The sequence below is a fragment of the Leucopleurus acutus genome (genome assembly GCF_964270905.1).
Source record: "Leucopleurus acutus genome assembly, chromosome: 5".
Lineage (NCBI taxonomy): Eukaryota > Metazoa > Chordata > Mammalia > Artiodactyla > Delphinidae > Leucopleurus > Leucopleurus acutus.
Genome location: NC_139147.1, coordinates 63,186,139 through 63,212,184, shown reverse-complemented (window position 1 = coordinate 63,212,184; position 26,046 = coordinate 63,186,139).

Sequence of the window (26,046 nt, the reverse complement as noted above, 5' to 3'; positions counted from 1 at the left end):
TAGTGGCAATGAGTCTAGTAAAAACAGCAGGCTTGGGCTTCCCTGGAGGCGCAGAGGTTAAGAGTCCGCCTGCCGATGCAGGGGCCACGGGTTCGTGCCCCGGTCCGGGAAGATCCCACATGCCGCGGAGCGGCTGAGCCCGTGAGCCATGGCCGCTGAGACTGCACGTCCGGAGCCTCTGCTCCGCAACGGGAGAGGCCGCAACAGTGAGAGGCCCGTATACCGCAAAAACAAACAAACAAAAAAACCCAGCAGGCTAGGTTCAGGGGTCCTGTGATGCTTTTTAGGTGTTACTTAGCATAAGAAAGTTATCTCCCACTGTCTCTCTGGAGTGAGATTCAATGACCAGGCTCCTCTTGCTCTTGCCAGGAAAGATTACCTGGGGAAATCCAATACAAAACTTTAAACAAACATCTGAGAAACCTATTATTCCTGACTAACCACTGACATTGTAATTTCTCATAGGTTGTTGGATACAGTAATTACTTATACTCTTTCTTCAGGCATCCACTTGAAATTTGACCAAGAATTTCACAGCTTCTGGGTAAATATAGAGAGTAATTTGTGTCGATGCTGCTCAAAATTCTTTTTGACCATTATAAGGAGCTTCAGCTATGGAAAATATCATATATGATGTTAGCATTTACAATGAGATAAAGTTATACTGACTATATTTTATAGGTTAGAAATGAAATAATGAATTAGGTTCATGCTAATGTCATTTAAAAATATTTTATTATAAAGACAATAGATTTTCAAAGTGTTTTACAAATTTAATAATAATACAGTGTCGTTAAAAGCTTGATTGCTTTGTATCCCTCCTTTTGCAAGTATGTGGAACTGAGCTTTCCATGACGAAGCCCTTGCCCTAAGTGCACCAAGTTCTGTCACACCTCAGCATTCGGTTTCTGATTTTCAAACCTGCTTATTTGCCTCAGAATCTTCTCCATTTCATTACTATATATATGACTAGCTAAATTATATTTTATGTCCAAAGGGAAATACAATGTTCTGTGAACCTAAGAAACGCTTTTAAATGGGAAGATAGCTTAGTTTCTTTAAGTCGTCTTTATGTTATTGCAAAGCAGGATGTTAATCTTGCCCCAAAAGTCAAAACAACTCTTCCTTTTTCAAATTTAAATGCAGCACTAATATAAAAATGAGTTTAGAGACTAGAGAGAAGGTACATTATTAGATATAGACTTGAACTTTCAGATTTATAAAATCACCTAGGTTCTGTGGAACTTGAAAATAAAAATATATGAAAAATTTAGATTGAAGAATATTGGCAAAATTATATTTGCAAACGAGACCTATTGCTTGTTTTAAATAGGGAAGGATGCCTCAATTACTAACACCTTAAAAGTGTATATAGGAAGTGTTATGGACTGAATGTTTGTGTCATACCAGAATTCACATGCTGAAGCCCTAACCCCAGTGTGGCTGTATTTGGAGATGGTGCCTCTAAGGAATTTATTAAGGATAAATGAGGTCATAAGCTTGGGACCCTGATCCGACAGGATTAGTGTCCTTATAAGAAGAGACATCAGAGAGCTTGTTCTCTCTCTCCCCTTCTCTGCACACACATACCAGGAAAAGGCCATATGAGGACAAAGCAAGAAGATGGCCATCTACAAGCAAAGAAGAGAGTTCTTATGAGAAACTGAATTGGCTGGCACCTTGATCATGAACTTCTAGCCTCCAGAACTGTGAGGAAATAAATTTCTTGGTTTAAGCCACCAAGTCTGTGGCATTTTATTATGGCAACACAAACAGACTAATACAGGGGGTTCGGAAACAGAGGGAAGAGTCTGTGGGTTGGGCTAGAATTGTGGGGTACTTAAAGTAGGTGAGTTATGTTCTATTAGCACTTCCTGGTATCCTTGTATATGGTTTATAGTTTTGTGTTATTTTATAATTATCTTAAGAGCACCTTATTTTTTTTCTTCCTGAGTAGTCCATGGGAATAAAAGGAAAGAAATTAACATTTATTAGACACTTGTGCCAGGCACCATTTCACATGTATTTTCTCATTTAATCCTTAGAAACATCTTGTAACAAGTATTATTATGCCAATAATTATAGTTAAAGAGATGAAATAAGTTTCCTCCGCTATCACTTAACTAGTTAATAGGCAGATTTGGGATTCAAACCCATAATTCTTTTTCTACAAAGCCATAATTTTTTTTTAATATTCTTTTCCATTATATTTTATTATAAGATACTGAATATAGTTTCCTGTGCTTTACAGTTTGACCTTGTTTATCTATTTTACATATAATAGTGTGTATATGTTAAGCCTAAACTCCTAATTTATCCCTCCCCCTTTCCCCTTTGGTAACTATAAGTTTGTTTTCTATGTCTGCGATTCTGCTTCTGTTTTGTGAATAAGTTCATTTTAGTCTTATTTTAGATTCCACATGTAAGTGATACCATATTGTATATGTCTTTCTGACTTACTTCACTTAGTATGATAATCACTAGGTCCATCCATGTTACTGTAAATGGCATTATTTCATTCTTTTTTATGGCTGAGTAGTATTCCATTGTGTGTGTGTGTGTGTGTGTGTGTGTGTGTGTTTGTGTGTGTGGTGTGTGGTGTGTGTGTATACCACATCTGTAGTCTTTCCATTACATAATATTCAGGATCCAGTCAGAAAATGGAAACCACTCTGGTATTTCAAATGGAAGGGAATTGATTGTACTGGGAGTAAAAGAACTGAAAGGCCAAAAAGAAGATGATGAAGCAGCCCAGAGAGTACCACAAGCAAGACATGGCTACTACTACCCTTGAGCTGGAGAATCTAAGAGAGTAGGTAGTATTACCAGAGCCCAGAAGTAGCCTGGTGAACACTCCTTGCCTTCTCTATGGCAGACGGTACCATGGAGGAGAAGTTGTCTAATAAGAGCCAGAGCTGCTGCCCTGGGCTCTATCCAAGCAGAGAGAGGAAAAAATATCTTTCTGGGTTTTCTCCTCTTCCCATTCTTCAGTCTTACACCAGTGCCTGTCATTAGCCAAAGCTCCAGGAAACCAGAAAGCAAAGGCTCAGGAAATGTGGAACAAGACAGAGAAGCAACAAGTAATAAGTCTGAGAGCAAATAAGCAAATAACTTAGGTCTGGCTGTCCACGTTGCCATCGAAGTGACAGAGAGTTTCAGATCATGTAACTATTTTGCATTCCTCTCAAATCCCAGGAAAGTGTTAAGTTCACATCCATGTCTTTACATCTGAAAGGGCCCCACTACTTGTGTAGACTTTCATTTTACACATTGCCAAACCGTGGCTTAAATTTATTTCGTAAAAGTCAATAGCAGGTAAATAGCAGAGCCAGAACCAAATCCAGGAATTCTGAAACCAAGTCCAGTTTCTTTCCATTTCACCTTGAAGTGCTCAATAAGCACTTGTCAGATTGAATTGAACTGAACTGATTCAGCCGAGGTGATTATGGTGAAAGGGAAATTGCAAGCTTCCCAAAGCACAGCAGTATGTTGTCATATTAGTACCACAAAGATACTGTACAGATAAAGAAAATTCCTGATCAAACTATCATCGTAAACCTTTCTTGTGAATTACTGCTCATCTTTTTGTTATTTTTTTCTATATATACTTTTAATTTTGCCTTACAGTCAGTGGAAACACAGAACAATTTTAAAATTTATTTTGATGCCTGGTTTGCTTAAACATATCTACACTAAAGCTGATGGCCATCAAAAATATTAATATAAAATGGAGGCCACTCCATAAGCCAACCACATGTTGGCAACATCTAGTTTTTGTTCTTGTTTTTTTCTTAAATGAATATGATTTGAACATTTTCCTTGTCTGATCACATCTGAGACTAATCTCTCCTTCTCCCCAGTTTCCCATAACTTAGGGGTAGTAACTGAAGAAAATTCCTTTAACTCCCCCAAAATATATGCTTACTTCACTTCATAAAAATTAATAGTAATTTCTTCTCAGCATTCTTTTTGTATTTCTCAGTAAATTCACAAGAGAGAGGAGGTTATATTTCTGTTTTCACAAAACTTGCCCTGGCCAAGGAAAAGAAAGATGAAAGTTTATTTTGTACCCTTTGTGTTCTCCTAGCCCACCAGACAGACCACAATTTCCCAAATCATAACACATTAGTTATCTTAGCTATGGAACTCAAAGTAGTTTTTCTGTGGACTAAAACGGGTATATTAAAATAAGCCCTGATCTAAAACTGACTTTCACCCTCCTCCTCCTTCTCTTTCTTCTCTCTCCCTCTCTCCCTTTCCCTCCCTCCCTCTCTCCCTGACCCTCTCCCTCTCTCTCTCTGCCCCCTTCTCTTCCCCCTGAGAGAGCACCCATATATTACTATGAATTCTGTCCCCAAATTACAGTTCGGAGTGTAGATAATCCTGAAAAACAGTCATGCCAGGTTCATTACATGACTCTACTGTAGGTTGCCAGTGTCTTCTACCTCCTCCAGACTTTCCTCTACGCCATGAGCTGTGTTTTTCATTACTTTGTGGCGATACAGCCTCATCCCAGTTGTCATTCACAGAGAGCTAGTAGCTCTTTCTATTGTTCATGGATTTAGGAATAACTCTCTCCCCACTCACTCTCCACCATCATATATATATATATATATATATATATACCCAATTCTCCAACCCTTTCTCATAGTAAATAGGGACTTCCGTCCATTTATGTGCAGCGGCAGAAATATTCGACTGGAGAGAGTGAGTCTGTTGTTCTCCGTACTGCACATGCCAGGAATCAGCAGTCACAGCATGGTCTGTGTGAACTGCACCCCCTCGGAGTTGTGCAGTACACAGCCATTTACATAGACTTCCAGAAGTTGTGCAAAAGGACATCTTTGCAGCGGTATAAACAATATGGCCTCAGGCAATTAAATGGGATGTAGACAAAAATCAGTAAAGCTTTGTTAAGATTGTAAGACAGTTCTGACCGTGATCCCTCAGTCTATATACCTACGTCTAACTTCCAAGTCCCTCTTGCCAAGCATCTGGAAAGTCTGCATTTTCTCATGGCATCCAGCTTCTCTGTCTTGTTTCATTCAAGGGCTATACCCACTTGCAGCTAGTCCTAAGCTGCTTCTGGATTCCTCCTCATTCTCTAACAGTCCTCTACCTCGTACTGGGCGATCTGCGTTCACCTACCATCCATTATTCCCACCACAGAGACCTATATATTATGTCCAGAAAGAGACAAAGGTCTCTTTCGTTTATTAATAGTTAATAACTATTAATAGTTTAGCTAACTATTAACCTTTGCTCATATAAATAATTACATGACAGCAAACTGATTACCCCCAATATATATATACATAAGAAAATCAGACACTAGCATTCACCAAAGCTTATTTTTCATGAGAGTCTGCGGGAACAATTTTCATTAATCAGACTTACAAGGTGTCTATCCTTTAAATTATTAATAGAGACCTTAGAATGCATTAGTAAGGTCCCACAAGCACCTGCTTGTGCTGAAAACAATTATAATTATTCTCTTTGTAGAAAAAAAAAAGAAAGAAATAACTAGCATTCATCTTTGCTGTGGTTCATTCAGAACTATTCACAGTGTTAGGCAATATCCTGCCCTGTCACTATGCCTTTTCCAAAAGATCCTATATTCAGACTAAAGGAACTACCCTAGCCTACAGCAAATTAAAAGAGATTCTAGGTCCAGAGTGGTAAACCATAATTCATACTCACCTGGCTAGTTAATCACAGAATGAGGTCTTGAGCTAAGAGATTCTGAATACCCGTAACATTGTATTATTTAACTTCACAAAATAGAGGTAAACTAAGAAATGTCCCTTTTATTTTCTCAACCTGAAAAAAGTCTAAACAGAGACCTATGTTAAAATAATAACACACTTTCTCTTCTGTTTTGGAGGCGTCATCAACTGGCACTTTTTATGTGGGCCATGGATCAACCTGTAGAATCAGACACAGGTCTGCTTAGTAAGCCTTCTCACCATTGCTGCAATCTCCCTGATAATAATAATTTATTAAAGCGTCCTACCAGCAATATAACTTCTTCAGTTTTGCAGAAACCGTGATAACTCTGATAGACCTTTGAAAGTTATGAGCAACACCTGGAGAATTCTGTATGAATCCCCATATGTGTCAGGGTTTATCCTACAAAATGTTTATTTTCTGGTTGGACACTAATGCTAGCTTGGATATGCTCTCCTTTTCTTCCATCATCTTCATGAGAAATTTTTGTTGTTGTTATTGTCATTGTTTTAAAGGGAATGGGGAGTGGTAGACATTTATAATGAAGTGGTTTCTTTTTTTAATACTTCAGCATAGAGCAGCTAACATAGACTGCAGTCAAGAGGCTGGGTGTTCAGCTAGGTTCACTTGCTGACCATGCAACTTGCTTGTTAAGGAGTTTATGTCACAAATTTGTACCTCAGTAATATTAAAACATTTTATACATTAGAGAATTTTTTTAAATTTTTTATTGTTTATTGAAGTATAGTTGATTTACAGAGTTGTATTAGTTTCTAGTATACAGCAAAGTGATTCAGTTATATATGTATATATAATATATATATTTTATGTATATATACACATTATTTTTCATATTTTTTCCCATTATCATTTATTATCGGCTATTTTTTTTTTTTTTTTTTTGCGGTACACGGGCCTCTCACTGTTGTGGCCTCTCCCGTTGCGGAGCACAGGCTCCGGACGCGCAGGCTCAGCGGCCATGGCTCACGGGCCAAGCCGCTCCGCGGCATGTGGGATCTTCCCGGACCGGGGCACGAACCCGTGTCTCCTGCATCGGCAGGCGGACTCTCAACCACTGCGCCACCAGGGAAGCCCTATTATAGGCTATTGAATATAGTACCCTGTGCTATACAGTAGGACCTTGTTGTTCATCTATTTTATATATAGTAGTTTATATCTGCTAATCTCAAACTCCTAATTTATTCTCTCCCCCACCTCCTTTCCCCTTTGGTAACTGCGAGTTTGTTTTCTATATACATCAGAGAATTTTATGTTGATTTGTGAATTGCCAAAACTGCAGATGTTGAATTCATAAATATTGAGGTAGCAAATATATCTGACACTCACCTGAAATGACCATATCTAGTCTTTTTTCCCATTACCTTCCTTAGTGTCTCCGGGAAGTAATCCTTAACTCCAGGCCCATGTTTCCATCATGCCATTTATGACCTAAAGCAGCAGGAGGGAAATTCTCCCTTCCTAGCCTTAGCTTTTCTGCCTGGTTCTGGGGTCCTTTAAAAAAAAAAAACAACAGGAAGGAAAAAGGAAAAAAGAAACCTATCGTGGGGAAGCCTGAAGCTGCAACACAAATAATGATTATTCCTGTCAAGGTTTAGCTGTGGTTGCTAAGTTACTGGCCTGTTCTGAAAAACCTTGAACTATGGGACACATTAGGAGCTCATTAAGTCCCGGTGACTTGCGGTAAATGTACAATTTGTCTCTGCGCTAAACACACTTCAAACGTAAATCCCATATGGCTTAAAAAAATGTGTGACCTTTCTCTTTCTTGTTTCATTTCTCCTCCCTCACCCCCAACATTTCATAGTCTGGCGTTATTACAAAAGCAGCATTATTGGAAAAATAAACAGAAACATTTTGCAATGGATGGAAACAAGATATATTAGCTTAAAGCCTTTGGCATTTAATGAAGGTATTCACAGAGAGAACCTCATGAATGGTGGAAGAAATCTAAAAGAAGATTCCGTAATAGTTTTTTACAGTGCAAGCTCCAGGGCCATCAGCCTACTTTTGGAGTGTACCTACAGTGTGTGTAAAGCAGGCTGTAAAACCTTTTGGGATCGTGAAGCCCTTGACTGTTTTATCTTATACTTGTATCCATTTTCTTTTTATCCCACTAACATTGTTTGTCCAATTCATAGATCTTGGAGTTAACCTAGAGACTTGTATTTGCAATTCAAACTTATGATACATGAGGAATATCACATTCTTTGCAGCCCGAATTCGATTATAGTTTCAGTTTACTAATCCATTTCCATGGGCGGTTGGGCTTCTATTATTTCCCTTCAGTTACTGCAGCCGTATTTCCACTCACACTATTAGTGTCCTTTGCTTCAGGTTTCAACTTTCTAAAGTTTTGACATGATAGTGTTAGAACAAACTAATGGAGGGAGTGCAGTTGGGGGAAAGGGGTGAGGGAGAACAGGGTGAGCAGCGGTGGGTGCCAGGAGAGAGGGCGGAAGGAGGAAGAAAAGAGGAGGTGCTAGAAGATATCCTGGGGTAGGTCTCTAGCTATTGCAAAGCTGGCAAATGGCAAAGACGGGAAGTAGCTATTGTGGATTTTCTTGTGAATATGCAAACAATTCAAATAAGGTTTTACTAGCATTTGGGAAGTAGACACTAGAGAATCAGTCGCATTTCCTTGTCAAGTTCATAAATTTACCTTAATTTTTAGCTGTGTTGGTCTGAGATAAAGGATACTACTTGGCTCTGAGAGAACTTCCGAAGATGCTTAGATCTGAACTGCTTCAAAAAGAAAATCTTTTCTGTTCTTGTGCCAGTAATCAGTGGGAATCAAATGACATTAAAAAGAAGCTAGGGCTTCCCTGGTGGCGCGGTGGTTGAGAGTCCGCCTGCCGATGCAGGGGACACGGGTTCGTGCCCCGGTCCGGGAAGATCCCACATGCCGCGGAGCGGCTGGCCCCGTGAGCCATGGCCACTGAGCCTGCGCGTCCGGAGCCTGTTGCTCTGCAACGGGAGAGGCCACAACAGTGAGAGGCCCGTGTACCGCAAAAAAAAAAAAAAAAAAAGAAGGTAAATCAAAAATAATGCTCCAGATGAAACTTTTTCCTCATTTCTTGTGTGTGTGTGTGTGTGTGTGTGTGTGTGTGTGTATGTGTATATATATATATACATCTTTTCCTTTCTTTATAAAGGTATCTTTCTAAGATACTGCCGCACGTAACCATTGAAATCACATTGCCCTTCTCTTCTTGGTTCCAATACAACAGTCTGGATTTTCTCAAAGACTCTGTGCTGTTCTCTTCAGATAGTCACATTCCAAAATAACTCTCCCATTGCCCTACAGTTCTATGAAAAGCATACCTTCATCTGTGACATATTCTTATATTAAACAGAGTTGCCAATGAAACAAGAATCTCCACGTCAACCCCATTGCTCTTAGTGAGGAAAACAAAACAAAACAAAAAAGAACACCTACTTTGGAAGGTGAAAGATACCTGTACCATCAAGAACAGACCCTAATTCCTTTCTCAGTTTTCCCAGCTACGTCTGTTATGACAACATAATATTTTCATAAGTTGTGTTTTTTTGTTTGTTTTAGAAATTATTCAATGATGTAGCAGACTGGGATAATTTATTATATTTGTCTGCCCAGCACACAGTATATTCCGTTAATAGATACCATTGCCTAGCAACAGGTGTAGACATGCAACTTAGGTTTAGCCATCAATGACTACTATTCAAGTAGGAAGAGTCAGATTTCTTTCCGGACTTGATGTACGAAAGTTAAGAGAAGAAATTTCTCTTTCTACTAGGTGTGCTAAATTGGGAAGATGTGAAGCTGTTGCCGTTAGTTACCATCTTGGAGAAAGCCTTTTACTATAGCATAAAGCCCAACAGAAACAAGCAGTAGTAAAAGACAGGCAGTGTGACTCTTGACAGCACAGGATCAGGATTATGGTACTTGAAGCCCTGATTCCACCAGTTTTCTCTGTCTTGCTTCATCAGTTTCCCCCTTCTGCATTCCCAGCAGTATAGGCATAGTTTAATAAAGTTCTTCTTAAAACCAAGGCAAAAAGACTTTCATTTTATAGCACCTTCAACCACTAGCCCATTTCCCTACAAACTTTGTGGAAGAATAGCCTATGGCCACTGATTCCAATTCTACCCATCCCCTTTCTTCATATTAAGTTTCAGTAGTGTTATGTTAGGTTCATTCATAAGACTGTATATAACACATTTTATATTATGAAGCCGAATAACCCAATTTAAGAATTATAACACTACCAATTCTGTTTTATATGCCCCTGTGTTCCTTTAGTTCCCTTTTCATTATTTTCCCTAGGGAAAAGTTTACCACTGTCTTAAATTTCGTGTATATCTTTCCTTACGTTTTAAATTATTTCCAGCTTTATCCATATAGTTTTCATAAACAACATAGTATCTCCCTTGAACGATCCCAGTCAGGTTTTTTTGTCTACTTCTTCAAGGACACTGCCCTTGGGCTGGTCACCAGTTATCTCCACATTGTCAAGTCCAAGAAAAAACCCTCTATCACCATTATTTTGACCTATCAAGAGCACTCGACATGCTCCATTATTGCCTCTCTTTTGATGATCTTTCTTGGTCTTTGGGAACCACTCTGTGTTGGTTTCCTACTTACCTCACTGAGTAATCCTCCTCCATCTCTTTCCTGCTTGCTCCCCATTTTTTAACCTTACTAATTAACTACTGTGTAGTCTAGGGCTCAGACATTTTTCTCTTATTTGTCTATTCTCATTTCCTGGGTCATCTCGTCTAGGCCATAGCTATAAAGTCTATGACTTCAAAATATTGATCTTCAGTTGTAAACTCTTCCCTGAATTCTAGGTTTGTTTATCCAACTGACAACTCAGTCTCACTTGGACGTTCAGTAGTAGCCTATCAAGCTTAGTATGTGTAAAACCAAGATCTTTATCCCCTGATTCTCTCTCAGTCTTTCCATTTCAATAAATGGTAACTTTATTCTTTCAGTTGCTCCATCCAAAACTTCTGAATCAAACTTGACTCCTCTCTTTCATTCACATTCATACCAACATTCTAACCGTTAAAAAATATTTTTTTTCCTGCCTCAAAATATATCTAGAATCCAACCTCTTTCTACCACTCTTTTGTTACTATTCTGGTGCACATAACCATCTTATCTTCTGTATTAGTCAGAGTTCTCCACAGAAACAGAACCAACAGAAAGAAGATATACATATAGATATGAGGTGTCAAAAATTCAAATGAGTGGGCTTCCCTGGTGGCACAGTGGTTGAGAGTATGCCTGCCGATGCAGGGGACATGGGTTCGTGCCCCGGTCCGGGAAGATCCTACATGCCGTGGAGCAGCTGGGCCCGTGAGCCATGGCCGCTGAGCCTGTGCATCTGGAGCCTGTGCTCCGCAAGGGAGAGGCCACGACAGTGAGAGGCCTGCGTACCGCAAAAAAAAAAAAAAAAAAATTCAAATGAGTAAAATTGAAGATCTAATTGGCTTTATTAGGCAATTCATGAAACAGGCGGCATCCCATCTAGTTACTAGAAGGGCATTCTGAGTGGCTGTACAAAATGAAAGGTTTTTATAGGAAGAAGGATGGGGCTAGGGAGCTATTTGCAAAAGAAAAGAAAGAATTATTTGGGGCTAGGGCTTCTTTTGAGGGTGAAGGGAATGGCAATGGTTTTATAATGCAGATTGCCTCTTCTTCCTCTGGGAGATGGGGAGGACCCATGTGACAGATTACATCATTGGTACTGACCAGAAATATTCTACACTAGTTGATTAAGATTACATATCTGGGGAAGGTTGAAACTGCAGTTAAGTTAGGTATTAATTCTAGGTTTGGTATGATGGGCTTTAGCACAAGTGGTTTTCCTGGGCCTGTGGTTTTTCTCTTTAACAATTTTCCCCTTTTGATCAGACTGTCAGCCTAACTGAGGGATGTGATAATATTTTAAGGCATTAACATCACTCTCAGCTACTGCCCTGCAGCTTTGTTGATCTTTGGTGTGGTAAAACCCATGTGACATTCACAGGCCATCACTTCAGTTTCACAATTTTTAAGTTGGTCATTCTCCATTCTTTTCATGACACTTCAGTCTGAGGACATCATCTGCTTGGAAGTTATTAGCTGGAAACTTGGATTTAAAGCTTTTGAGAGAATGTAGGAGATATTATACTAATCTCTAGGATTATAAATCTAAGGAGATTATTATGATAGCTATAAGCAGAGTAATTCCCAATGTTTGGAGCACACTTTAGAGTCATGGTCCCCGAGACCCAAATCAAAGAAAGACTGCCTTAAAGAAGTCACCTTTTTAAGCCAAGTGACTTGCTCAATGATCTTATATAACTGAGTTTCAACTTCCCCAGAAGTGTCGATCTAAGTGTAGCAGGTGTTGGTGGCCACAACACAGACATTTCCTTGCTCAGCTCGAAGATGATCAAGAGCTATTATGTTGTCAAAAATGACTTTGGCCAGAGAGTCTAAGGCTTTTTTTCTTGGGAAGCTAGTGTCTTAGCGATGGAATCTGTAGTGTTTCCAAGAATTAAGGAAAGCTTCCTGATCATAGCCTCATTAACATTTACCCCTAACCAGGGTAATAGGACTCTGCCAAAGGAAGTGAACCCTGAATTATGAAAAGCCTCCTGGCAGGTTCTTTCTAGAACAGTTAGGTGCACAGTTAGATAACCTAAGAGGCTTTGTCCAGTTATGTGCCCGTCACCTAGGCATTTATAGTCCCAATGAGAAAGATAATCACCACAGACAAGGATAAATTTCATCACGGCACAACCTACTCCCACTAAGGTGGTGCTGTGAATAGATTCTTTCTCAAGAGTTACTGAATTTGCCTATTCAATCCAGGGGTCAGTCTGGTTTTTAGCACATGTGAGAAGAGAATCTCCTATCCTGAAATAAAGAGTCATTCTCAGTGCCTTGGAAAAATGAGTGCTGCTGGTGAGAATGCAGTGAGGGCAAATCTGATCTAGATAATTATGCATCGATTGAAATCTTTGATAACAAATCCAGCATTCTAAAACGTTTACCCCTCTTAGAAGTGACTTAGGAAATACAGATGGTGGCATTAGCTTTCTAGGCCAATGTCAGAGTAAAAGAAAGAATGAAAAGAAGAAAGGATTTCGTGTTTAAGTAAAGTAGGAGATAAGTGTCTTGCGTGGAGGTAGTCTACATCAATGTCAGCTACTTCTTTTCCTCATCAGTTTGATTTGGAGGTTTCCAGTGTTTGTGCAAGACCAGGTATCAGGTGGAGCCTTTTTCAGCTGTGAGATATACACCAAGTCCCTGAAGTTTCACTGCCATCTGGGTACTGAGAAGGACCTGATACAGCTCCTTTTAAGGAGATTTAATCAGTTTCTGTTCTTAGTGATTCCACATCAGAAGGGTAGGAAAAAATTGGAAATGTTAGTTTTGTGAATTATAGCCAGATATTTGAGGAAACTGGAAGAATTCAGGATCCAGTTCAATTTGCAGGTATATAACAGAACCACAGAGACAAAAGGACTAGAATCTAACATCTACAAAGGTGTAAACATAATTTTATCCTCTACAATTATCTCCATTTTTTAACCGAAGATAATTATAGTAAAAATAATTTGTTTGTATAAAAACTTGCCCCTATCATTTATATAAATACAGCAAGAAAAGTGATTGACCGTTAAAGTTCTTTTTAAGACTGCTTTGTGGGCACATTTTATAAAGAGTTTCAGACTTTACCTGGAATATCATTTCAGTCAAAGTCTTAGTAATATAGCCAATGTTTCCAATTGTGTCCTGTTATAAGCAGCATGAAAATAAGAATACTCACTGACAGTTTCTGAATTCTAGAGGGACCAGGTACGGAGAAAAAGCAAATGTTTTATGTTTGTTCACTAACATATCTTACCAAGTTGTAGGTAGCTTAAGAGAAAAGGTTGTTTCAAATCTGGGGAAAAAATTAAAGAACCAACAATATTTTAAACACAAATTCATAAAAATTATAATCATTCTCACCAGTTCATTCATTTCCATGTTATTGTTTTTTTCTGCTCGAATCCAGATTTTCCTTTAGTTCTCTTCACTAATTGAGGGTGATAGAGACAGTTATAATTCCAAGAAGTTTGCAAGGTTTTTGTTAAGGCTCATGTGATTTGCCCAGTGAAGTGGGTGCTTCAGTCACTAGAGATTATGAAAGATATACCCCAGGTGGGAAAGACATTTTCTAACGGCTTCTTTGTCACTGTGAGGTCATTGCTCTTGTGGCAGGGAAAGGCTTCAAGCCATTTGGAAAGCATACATGTAATAACAGGAATATATTGATAACTCATACTAAGTGACAGTTGACAGAAGTCCAGCTCCAGGTGTTCAAAGGGTCCAGAGTCAGGAGTTCTGGGGCCTCTAGGAACAAAAATAATTTTCCTTAAATGTACTATGGTAAGTGATGGAATGCAAAAAAACAAAAATGGCGTTTGTCAGGGAACCAGGAAGAACCAAGTTGCTTTGTTTTCTCATAGCCTCAACTATTTGTTTAATTTACAGCCATTGTTTACCCATCTTAATTTGTCTTGTTCAGAAACAGAATGTTGCCATGTTACAGGGACATCAAGATGGCACAAATCTGGCAATGAGGGGCCATTTTTAAGGATGCCAGATGGACTTCATCCATTTGTGCCACAATCTTTGTACATTCTGTTGCTGCTACCTTTGCATGAAAGTCAACCAGAGCATTTCTCTGAGATTCAGGTTCAGTTCTTTCAGTGTAAGCCTCAATTTTGATGACAGAAATTTTAGGAGGTAAGAGAAGAGCAGTAGAATATTGTTTACTTGTTGCCTTTTATTTGGGGTCCCAGAGGATGTCATACAGCATTGTAAGATAACAACTACAATTACAAGTGGTAACCTTATACCAGGATATACCAGATTTCTAGGAATTTAACACAATTTCTACAAGATTGTATTAATAGCATATATCTACACGAATATAATCAAAGTAAGTTTAGCATCACTTATTGACAACACTTCCCATGTAATTTAACATATCAAATAAGCCTAATTAGTTTAATATTTCTTTTTTTATAAAGAGAGAGAACAAATCTTTTCAAATATTCCAGGGATCCTCTGGAAAATTTCAAAGTTAGCTTCCAGTCAAAAAGATTTCATTTAGAATTTGATTTTTATATATATATATATATATATATACACACACACACACACACACACATATATATGTATACACATATATGTATATACATATATATACACACACATATATGTATATATATACATAGAAAACATTTATATACATATATATGTGTATACATATATATACATGTGTATATATATATACATATATATATAAAAGTTTTCAAACACTTGTCAAAATAGGATTACAAATCATTATGAACGTTACTACTCAATTATGTGTTAACAAAACTTAGCCCTTTTAATATTAAGAAAATTCAGTTTTCCTAAGTAATCAAAGAACTGATTAAGGCAGCAAACACAGCAAACACAGGAAATTATTTTGATAAAACACAAATATTTTTTTCTAGGCAGATCGCTTAAAAGATAAAGAAAAGCTTTGTTTACAATTTCTTATTAAGAGCAGACCAACAATCGAAAATACTTTGTCCCTTTAGCAGATGAAATAAAACCAAGTTTTAGTTTTACATAAGCATATTACTAGTATTAAAGCTTACTTTTAACACCCTTATAATATCTATTCAGTTTTAGCCAGCTTGGTTACACAAGGTAAACTTCTTTCCTTTCCTCTCTCTCTTCAACATTTTGTATACATTTAGTTTGTCCTTCAAAACCAGAAGTTCTATTTCAAACAAAAATAATCTCATTTCCCTTAACAAAAATGCATCTACATTAGCCATACCTTTTCTTAGCCAAAAGCACATTCTAAATTCTTTGTATTCAGAGTTGTTTTCTTTATTACTTCTAGTAGCTTTAATTACACATATTAAAATTTTTAACCTCAATTTCTAGTGAAAAGTAAAGAAGTAAACAATTATGAACTGTCTTTTATATTAACATTCTGTGGATTGGCGGACCCATAAATACTTTTTATAATTTCTAGAAACATGCTTTTTCATAGAAAATTTCTCAGTGTGACACAAAACAAGTTTACTAAGAAACCCAATTTTATCTTTAGTTTCTCTGAAATAGGAAGCCAGAAGTAGATAAACCTATATTCAGTAATTGTTCCACTATCTCATCTTATTTGGAAATAACTTAGCAAAACTCTTAAGTTTCAAGTTACCAGAAAGATTTTGGAGGCTATTTTTAAGTCTACATAACATAAAACATAATTTGCTAAAGAGTTCACCTGAAAACTCTTATCCTGTTTGCAACTATCACTTACTCTTAACAATGTTTATATTACCCATGAAAAATTTATGAGATGTCAGACAAAATCAGCCCTCATTCTAAGTTATTTTTCTGACAAACTTTGTAAGAGAGATGATGTGAATTTGACTAGTAAATCCAGGTAGAATAAAAGTTGGTTATCTGCAATATTATTCAATGTTAATAGCTTTAAAGGCCTGTTTTAATTAAACCAGTGAACATAAACTAGCTTTCATTTGCCAAACACTATTCCAAATCACATGAATTTGAAAAGCATTTGGGTTAGTTCTGTTAATGCCCAATCCTTACAAGTGCTTATCTTCAAACCAACTAAATACATCTCTTCTATAAATTAATTTTGGCAATACTATATGGACATAGAAAAACCTCACACATCTACAACACAGATAGAAAATAGATAGATACATAGATAGATAGATAGACAGACATGAGTATATAGACAGACACAGGACATCACTGCTTTCATTTATAAATTTCACACCATGAAATAAGTATGACAATGTAAAACTCATTAGTTTATAAGAGGTAAATTGGATCCAATCTGCTTCTCTGGCAGATGGAATAAGTTTACCTGCTCATATAGCTAAAGTGTTTTGTGTTTTTTTTTTTTGCAAAGGTGATTTTTAATTTTATCTTAATTTTTTAATTTTTAAAAAATTTTAAATTTATTTTTTTATACAGCAGGTTCTTATTAGTTATCCATTTTATACATATTAGTGTGTATTTGTCAATCCCAATCTCCCAATTCATTCCACCACCACCACCCCTGCCACGTTCCCCACTTCGTGTCCATACATTTGTTCTCTACATCTGTGTCTCTATTTCTGCCCTGCAAACTGGTTCATCTGTACCATTTTTCTAGGTTCCACATATATGTGTTAAAATACAATATTTGTTTTTCTCTTTCTGACTTACTTCACTCTGTACAACAGTCTCTGGATCCATCTCTACAAATGACCCAATATCATTCCACTTTATGGCTGAGTAATATTCCATTGTATTTATATACCACATCTTATTTATCAGTTCATCTGTCGATGGGCATTTAGGTTGCTTCCATGACCTGGCTATGGTATATAGTGCTGCAGTGAACATTGGGGTACATGTGTCCTTTTGAATTATGGTTTTCTCTGGGTATATGCCCAGTAGTGGGATTGCTGGGTCAGATGGTAATTCTATTTTTAGTTCTTTAAGGAACCTCCATATTGTTATCCATAGTGGCTGTATCAATTTACATTCCCACCAACAGTGCAAGAGGGTTCCCTTTTCTCCAAATCCTTTCCAGCATTTGCTGTTTGTAGATTTTCTGATGATGCCCATTCTAACTGGTGGGAGGTGATACCTCATTGTAGTTTTGATTTGCATTTCGCTAATAATTAGTGATGTTGAGAAGCTTTTCATGTGCTTCTTGGCCATCTGTATATCTTCTTTGGAGAAATGTATATCTTCTTTGGAATATTTCAGTCTTCTGCCCAATTTTTGATTGGGTTGTCTGTTTTTTTAATATTGAGCTGCATGAGCTGTCTATGTATTTTGGAGATTAATCCTTTTTCTAATGATTCATTAGCAAATATTTTTTCCTATTATGAGGGTTGTCTTATCGTCTTGTTTGTAGTTTCCTTTGCTTTGCAAAAGCTTTTAAGGTTCATTAGGTCCCATTTGTTTATTTTTGTTTTTATTTCCATTTCTCTAGGAGGTGGGTCAAAAAGGCTCTTGCTGTGATTTATGTCATAGAGTGTTCTGCCTATGTTTTCCTCTGAGGGTTTTATAGTGTCTGGTCTTACATTTGGTCTTTAATCCATTTTGAGTTTATTTTTGTGTGTGGTGTTAGGGAGTGTTCTAATTTCATTCTTTTACATGTAGTTGTCCAGTTTTCCCAGCACCAATTATTGAAGAGACTGTCTTTTCTCCATTGTATATCCTTGCCTCCTTTGTCATAGATTAGTTGACCATAAGTGTGTGGGTTTATCTCTGGGCTTTCTATCCTTATCCATTGATCTATATTTCTGTTTTTGTGCCAGTACCATATTGTCTTGATGACTGTAGCTTTGTAGTATAGTCTGAAGTCAGGGAGTCTGATTCCTCCAGCTCCTTTTCTTTCCCTCAAGACTGCTTTGGCTATTCGGAGTCTTTTGTGTCCCCATTTAAATTTTAAGATATTTCGTTCTAGTTCTGTAAAAAATGCCATTGGTAATTTGATAGGGATTGCATTGAATCTGTAGATTGCTTTGGGTAGTATAGTCATTTTCACAATATTGATTCTTCCAATCCAAGAACATGGTATATCTCTTCATCTGTTGGTATCATCTTTAATTTCTTTCATTAGTGTCACCATTTTCTGCATACTAGTCTTTTGTCTCCTTAGGTAGGTTTATTCCTAGGTATTTTATTCTTTTTGTTGCAATGGTAAATGGGAGCTTTTCCTTAACTTCTCTTTCAGATTTTTCATCATTAGTTTATAGGAATGCAACAGATTTCTGTGCATTAATTTTGTATCCTACAACTTTACCAAATACATTGATTAGCTCTAGAAGTTTTCTGGTGGCATCTTTAGGATTCTCTATGTATAGTATCATGTCATCTGCAAACAGTGACAGTTTTACTTCTTCTTTTCCAATTTGGATTCCTCTTATTTCCTTTTCTTCTCTGATTGCCATGGCTAGGAATTCCAAAACTATGTTGAATAATAGTGCTGAGAGTGGACATCCTTGTTCCTGATCTTAGAGGAAATGTTTTCAGTTTTTCACCTTTGAGAATGATGTTTGCTGTGGGTTTGTCATATATGGCCTTTATTATGTTGAGGTTGGTTCCCTCTATGCCCACTTTCTGGAGAGTTTTTATCATAAATGGATGTTGAATTTTGTGAAAAGCTTTTTCTGCATCTATTGAGATCATCATATGGTTTTTATTCTTCTATTTGTTAATATGGTGTATCACATTGATTGATTTGCATATATTGAAGAATCCTGGCATCGCTGGGATAAATCCTACTTGATCATGGTATGTGATTCTTTTAATGTGTTCTTGGATTGTTTGCTGGTATTTTCTTGAGGATTTTTGCATCTATATTCATCAGTGATATTGGTCTGTAATTTTCTTTTTTTGTAGTATCTTTGTCTGGTTTTGGTATCAGGGTGGTGGTGGCCTCATAGAATGAGTTTGGGAGTGTTCCTTCTTCTGCAATTTTTTGGAAGAGTTTGAGAAGGATGGGTGTTAGCTCTTGTCTAAATATTTGATAGAATCCACCGGTGAAGCCTTCTGGTCCAGGACTCTTGTTTGTTGGAAGACTTTTAATCACAGTTTCACTTTCAGTACTTGTGATTGGTCTGTTAATATTTTCTCTTTCTTCCTGGTTCAGTCTTGGAAGGTTATACCTTTCTAAAAATTTGTCCATTTCTTCCAGGTTGCCCATATTTTTGGCATAGAGTTGCTTGCGGTAGTCTCTTAGGATGCTTCGTATTTCTCAGGTGTCTATTGTAACTTCTTCTTTTTCATTTCTAATTTTATTGATTTGAGTTCTCTCCCTCTTTTTTCGATGAGTCTGGCTAATGGTTTATCAATTTTGTTTATCTTCTCAAAGAACTAGCTTTTAGTTTTATTGATCTTTGCTATTGTTTTCTTTGTTTCTATTTCATTTATTTCTGCTCTGATCTTCATGATTTCTTTCCTTCTACTAACTTTGGGTTTTGTTTGTTCTTCTTTCTCTAGTTCCTTTAGATGTAAGGTTAGCTTGTTTATTTGAGATTTTTCCTGTTTCTTGAGGTAGGCTTGTATAGCTATAAACTTCCCTCTTAGAACTGCTTTTGCTGCATCCCATAGGTTTAGGATCATCGTGTTTCTGTTATCATTTGTCTCTACGTATTTTTTGATTCCCCCTTTGATTTCTTCAGTGATCTCTTAGGTTTTTAGTAACCTATTGTTTAGCCTCCATTTGTTTGTGTTTTTTATGTTTTTTTCCCTGTAATTGGTTTCTAATCTCATAACGTTGTGGTTAGAAAAGATGCTTGGTATGATTTCAATTTCTTAAATTTACTGAGACTTGATTTGTGACCCAAGATATGATCTATCCTCGAGACTGTTCTGTGCGCACTTGAGAAGAAAGTGTAATTTGCTGGTTTTGGATGTAATGTCCTATAAATATCAATTAAATCTGTCTCGTCTATTGTGTCATTTAAAGCTTGTGTTTCCTTATTAATTTTCTGTTTGGATGATCTGTCCATTGTTGTAAGTGAGGTGTTAAAGTCCCACACTATTATTGTGTTACTGTTGATTTCCTCTTTTATAGCTGTTAGCAGTTGCCTTATGTATTGAGATGCTCCTATGTTGGGTGCATATATATTTATAATTGTTATATTTTCTTCTTGGATTGATCCCTTGATCACTGCGTAGTGTCCTTCCTTGTCTCTTATAACATTCTTTATTTTATTTTTTTAATTTTATTTATTTTTTAAAGTGAGTGAGTTTTTTTTTTTTTATTTAATTAATTAATTTATTTTTGGCTGTGTCGGGTCTTTGGTTCTGTGCGAGGGCTTTCTCTAGTTGTGGCGAGAGGGGGGGCCACTCTTCATCGCGGTGCGCGGGACTCTCAGTGTTGAGGCCACTCTTGTTGCGGAGCACAGGCTCCAGATGCACAGGGTCAGTAGTTGTGGCTCACGGGCCACAGTTTTCTGCGGCATGTGCTCTGCGGCAGTTGAGTTGCTCTGCGGCATGTGGGATCTTCCCAGACCAGGGCTCGAACCTGTGTCCCCTGCATTGGCAGGCAGATTCTCAACCACTGAGCCACCAGGGAAGCCCCTTATTTTTATATTAAAGTCTATTTTATCTGATATGAGTATTGCTACTGCAAGCTTTCTTTTGATTTCCATTTGCATGGAATATCTTTTTCCATCCCTTCACTTTCAGTCTGTATGTGTCCCTAGGTCTGAGGTGGGTCTCTTGTAGACAGCATATATATGGGTCTTGTTTTTGTATCCATTCAGCAAGTCTGTGTCTTTTGGCTGGAGCATTTAATCCATCCACATTTAATTTAATTATATGTATAGTCCTATTACCATTTTCTTAATTGTTATGGGTTTGTTTTTGTAGGTCTTTTCTTCTCTTGTGTTTCCCACTTAGAGAAGTCCCTTTAGCATTTGTGGTAGAGCTGGTTTGGTGGTGCTGAAGTCACTTAGCCTTTGCTTGTCTGTAAAGCATTTGATTTCTCTATCGAACCTGAATGAGATCCTTGCCAAGTAGAGTAATCTTGGTTGTAGAGTCTTCCCTTTCATCACTTTAAATATATCATGTCACTCCCTTCTGGCTTGTAGAGTTTCTTCTGAAAAATCAGCTGTTAACTTTATGGGAGTTCCCTTGTATGTTGTCATTTTTCCCTTGTTGCTTTCAATAATTTTTCTTTGTCTTAATTTTTGTCAGTCTGATTACTGTGTGTTTCAGCGTGTTTCTCCTTGGGTTTATCCTGCCTGGGACTCTCTGCTCTTCCTGGACTTTGGTGACTATTTCCTTTCCCATGTGAGGGAAATTTTCGCCTATAATCTCTTCAAATATTTTCTCGGGTCCTTTCCCTCTCTCTTCTCCTTCTGGGACCCCTATAATGCAAATGTTTTGTGTTTATTGTTGTCCCAGAGGTCTCTCAGGCTGTCTTCATCATCTTTTCATTCTTTTTTCTTTATTCTGTTCTGCAGCAGTGAATTCCACCATTATGTCTTCCAGGTCACTTATCCGTTCTTCTGCCTTAGTTATTCTGCTATTGATTCCTTCTAGTGTATTTTTCATTTCAGTTATTGTATTGTTCATCTCTGTTTGTTTGTTCTTTAATTCTTCTAGGTATTTGTTCTTTAATTCTTCCAGGGCTTTGTTCAACATTTCTTGCATCCTCTATCTTTGCCTCCATTCTTTTTCTACGTCCTGGATCATCTTCACTATCATTATTCTCAATTCTTTTTCTGGGAGGTTGCCTATCTCCACTTCATTTAGTTGTTTTTCTGGGGTTTTATCTTGATCCTTCATCTGGTACATAGTCCTCTGCCTTTTCATCTTGTCTATCTGTGAATGTGTTTTTTGTTGCACAGGCTGCAGGATTGTAGTTCTTCTTGCTTCTGCTGTCTGCCCTCTGGTGGACGAAGCTGTCCACTAAAGTGTTTTTTTTGTTTTTTAGTATTTTGGGATATAACACACAATTTTTCATAAGTTTCAAATGACTTAAGTTTTGAATGAACTTTCCCCCTTCTGATATGAATTACCTCCTTGAAGTTTGCATGTCAATGAATGGCTCTAAATCTTAGAGAAGATGGGGGTAGGAAATCTTTATCACCAAGGCACATACTAAGTGCAGGACAATTCTATTTCTTAATGTCCTGATCTTTTCAAGTATTTTGAGAGGAATAGGTGAGATGTGGGCGTTTGGGAAAAAAAAAAAAAGAGCAGGTGAACTTTGAACTTCTAGAGCCATACGTTTGTCCCTGCAGAGGTTTGCCAGACAAAGACAGTTGTTCCCACCTCCCCAATTTTGGGCTGTAGTTTTTGTCTTAGGTACCTTTTCTCTCTTTAATTTTTTACTAGCCTTTAGCAGCAGATCTTTCGATGATGCTATCTTGGAGTTTCAAAAACTTATGAAGTCTTCTGCATTCTAATTAGAATAGGTATTCCATTCTTTTTGTTTGATTTGGGATCCCTTGCTTTTAAGTGCACTTTTAAAATGGTCTTATCTATTTGGAAAGTTCCTCATAATGGCCATTGTAATTCTAGACTGTTTTTAGTAAAATTGTCCTCTCTTGTTAGATGTCTGCAGCTTTTGGGATTTTAGTTGTCGAACATAAAATAAGCAGGTGTGCTGGAAGATGGCATGCTGAACTCTTGGGATATAAAGGATCCCGTTTCTTGAATCAAGGTTTTTGATTCTCTCAGAGTCAAACTGTTAGGGAACTATTGACCGAAACCACCTGCCTTGGCCAGGCCCACTTGTCTGAGTTGTCTCACAACAGCAAGTCCCAATAAGGAACATGGTTGATGCTGCTAGTAACCGGGAGAATTAGGGAGGGGCCAAAAGTGGGAGGAGCTGACCAACCTCCCAGAATCCTTCTCACTGAGATCCATCTTTACTGAGAGATGCACGTGCCACCAGGAAGAACCCTGAGTCAGACCATGGGCCAAGCAAGATGATTGGCCAGAAACAACCTGGAAATTAACCCCATTACCATAAAACCTGATACTGTGAGCCACATGGCGGAGCAGTCCTCCTGGGTTCCTTTACCTTCCTGCTCTCCGCCTGGGCACCCCTTCCCAATAAGGTCTCTTACTTTATCAGTGTGTGTGTCGCCTCAGGCAGTTCATTTTTGAGTGTTAGACAAGAGCCCACTCTCTGGCCCTGGAAGAGGTCCCCCTTCCTGCAACAACTGGTGACTCTGGTGGGACCCCTTTGTCACTATGACTGACATCCTGACCACTCAGGATACTCAGGGACTAGCTTGCCACTGACAGACCAGACCTAGCGGCTCCTACCAGGACCATTTTGTCCCTGTTCTCCCTCCTGATGTGGATGACTGTCCAGAATGCCCCGACTGTGTAAGGAACAAGCGACTTTGTTGACCTCTTTTCACTTCCCTCTTTTCAACCCTTTCTATCCTACCCTCCTTTCTTCTATCCTGGTCCTGGATGCAGGAGTCTGGTTGAACAGCCTTGGTTATCTGAGGGCTGGAGCCTGATCAGCTCCAGTGGGTGGAGAACTCAAATTACCTGGTATCTGGTTTCTGGTTTCTGATAGGGCAAGCTCCCCTCCTACCTTCCTGGAAGCCTAGGGAAAAGTCTCATAATGCCTAGGCATCTGGTCTGCAGGTGGCAGGAGATGTCTGTAAAGCCACCACTTTTGTCCCTCCTCCTTCGCCTCTTCTTTCAACCTGGCCTCCTTTCCTCCCTTTGAAATCTTTGAAGACCTGAAATATTTCTGTTTACTCTGTCAGTACTCAGATCTGAAGTTCTGTGTCTCTGAAGGAAGTTTTCTGAGAGACTGCAATCTTGTATTCAAAGGAGTGTCTGACTAGGACAGCCTTGCCTGTGTGTGTTTTATACTTTGTGTTCTGTGTTGATTTGTGATGACCATTCTACCTTATGAAGTGGAAATTCTGGTTCTGTTCCACTGTGGAGCCCTCTTGGGAGAATTTTGTCTGACTGGAAAGATTTTAGCTATGAGCCTATGACTAAGGAAAAGATGATATTTTATCATAACACTGTGTGGCCACAATATTCTTTATACTGCAGAGAAAATTGGTTTAGGTGAAACTCTTGAAAATTCCACAACTGGCTCTTTTTTGCATATACAGTTAGAAAAGGCAAGCTTGATGAAACATCTTTTGAGAATTCTGACGTTGAGGGACAAGTGTTTCTAGAAGAACTTGCTTTTCTCTCCCTGTGCCTTGAGACCAGGGCTCTCAGGAGCACTTATTTTATCTAGACCATCTCTAATTCCTGAGACCAAGGAGGAAAAAAAATAAAGAAACAAAACAAACAAGCAAAACTGGGTAAGAAACCTTTTTAAATTTTACTTATTCTAACTGTTCTTTATAAGCTAGTCAGTTTTACATTGTAATACCTGATTCATGACTAAGTTTAGAAAATGAAGCTATGAGATCTCTGGTCGTGTTTGTCTATATATCTGTGTGCATTATAGATATGTCCTTACCTTTGGATGGTATTATCAAAATTAACTTGTCAATGAGTTCTAATTAATTGCTTAAAGGAAGTGAAGTGCTTATATAAATTCTCAAAAATACAGAAGGTAACTGATCAGAATTAATTTCAAGTCATGTGAACTGGGAAATATTCAGTATTAAATTAATATCTGATATTAAAATTTGTTAATTTAATTAATATAGACATGTCTTTAGAGTCATCAACATTAAGTATAATACCTTTATTGTACCTAGGTTTAACAGAAGTCAAATAAAGCCTTATTATATCTGCTACAAATCTGTCAACAAGGAAAGTAACTCAAAATTAAAAAAAAAAAACTTTAAGAAAGTAAATGTAAATGAGATAAGGGCTTTTAGGTAAACTCTATAGGAATAGTTCTGTTTTAGAAATGTCTACTTGAGGATCATCTCTCCAGATATTTGGTAACATGAAATTTTAGAGTTGTGCTAAGTTAAATGATGGAAGTTTGTTGAATAGCTGGGTCATTTCCAAATAAGATACTGAGACATCAATTACTAAACAGAAAAAGAAGGTATTTAGGACTATTAATGAATATGTTTGGTGCCACCCAGAGATGTTCTCTATAAGAAAGCAAATGTTTTTAGAAATTATCACTGGTATTTATGTTCACCAATCTACAGAATGCTAATGTAAAAGATGGTTCATAATTGCTTACTTCTTAGTTTTCACTAGAAATCAAGGTTTTTAAGAGTTGAGGACTCTAATTTAAACAGGTAATTAAAGCTAATGAAAATAATAAAGGAAATATTTCAGTATTCAGTAGGAAAGTAGGATGTGTGCTTTCAGTAAAGAAGGTATGAGGAGTGGAATTACATTTTTTTTTTTTTTTTTTTGCGGTACTCGGGCCTCTCCCGTTGTGGAGCACAGGCTCCGGACGCGCAGGCTCAGCGGCCATGGCTCACAGGCCCAGCCGCTCCACAGCATGTGGGATCTTCCCGGACCGGGGCACGAACCCACGTCCCCTGCATCGGCAGGCGAACTCTCAACCACTGTGCCACCAGGGAAGCCCTGGAATTACATTTTATTACGGGAAAAGAAAGTAAGTCTGCCTTAGAGCTGGTTGTCTCTGGATGGGAGAAAATAAGGAATGAACTGATATCAACACAGAAGGCGATGTAGCGTTTGTGGATGGTCAAGATTGCCTGGGTTTAGATTGAAGTTAATTAAATAAGTGAATTTTGTTAAAAACAAGCTGGTGCAAGACTAGATTTGGTTTTCTCTCTCTTTTAAGAGGACAAAGTGTC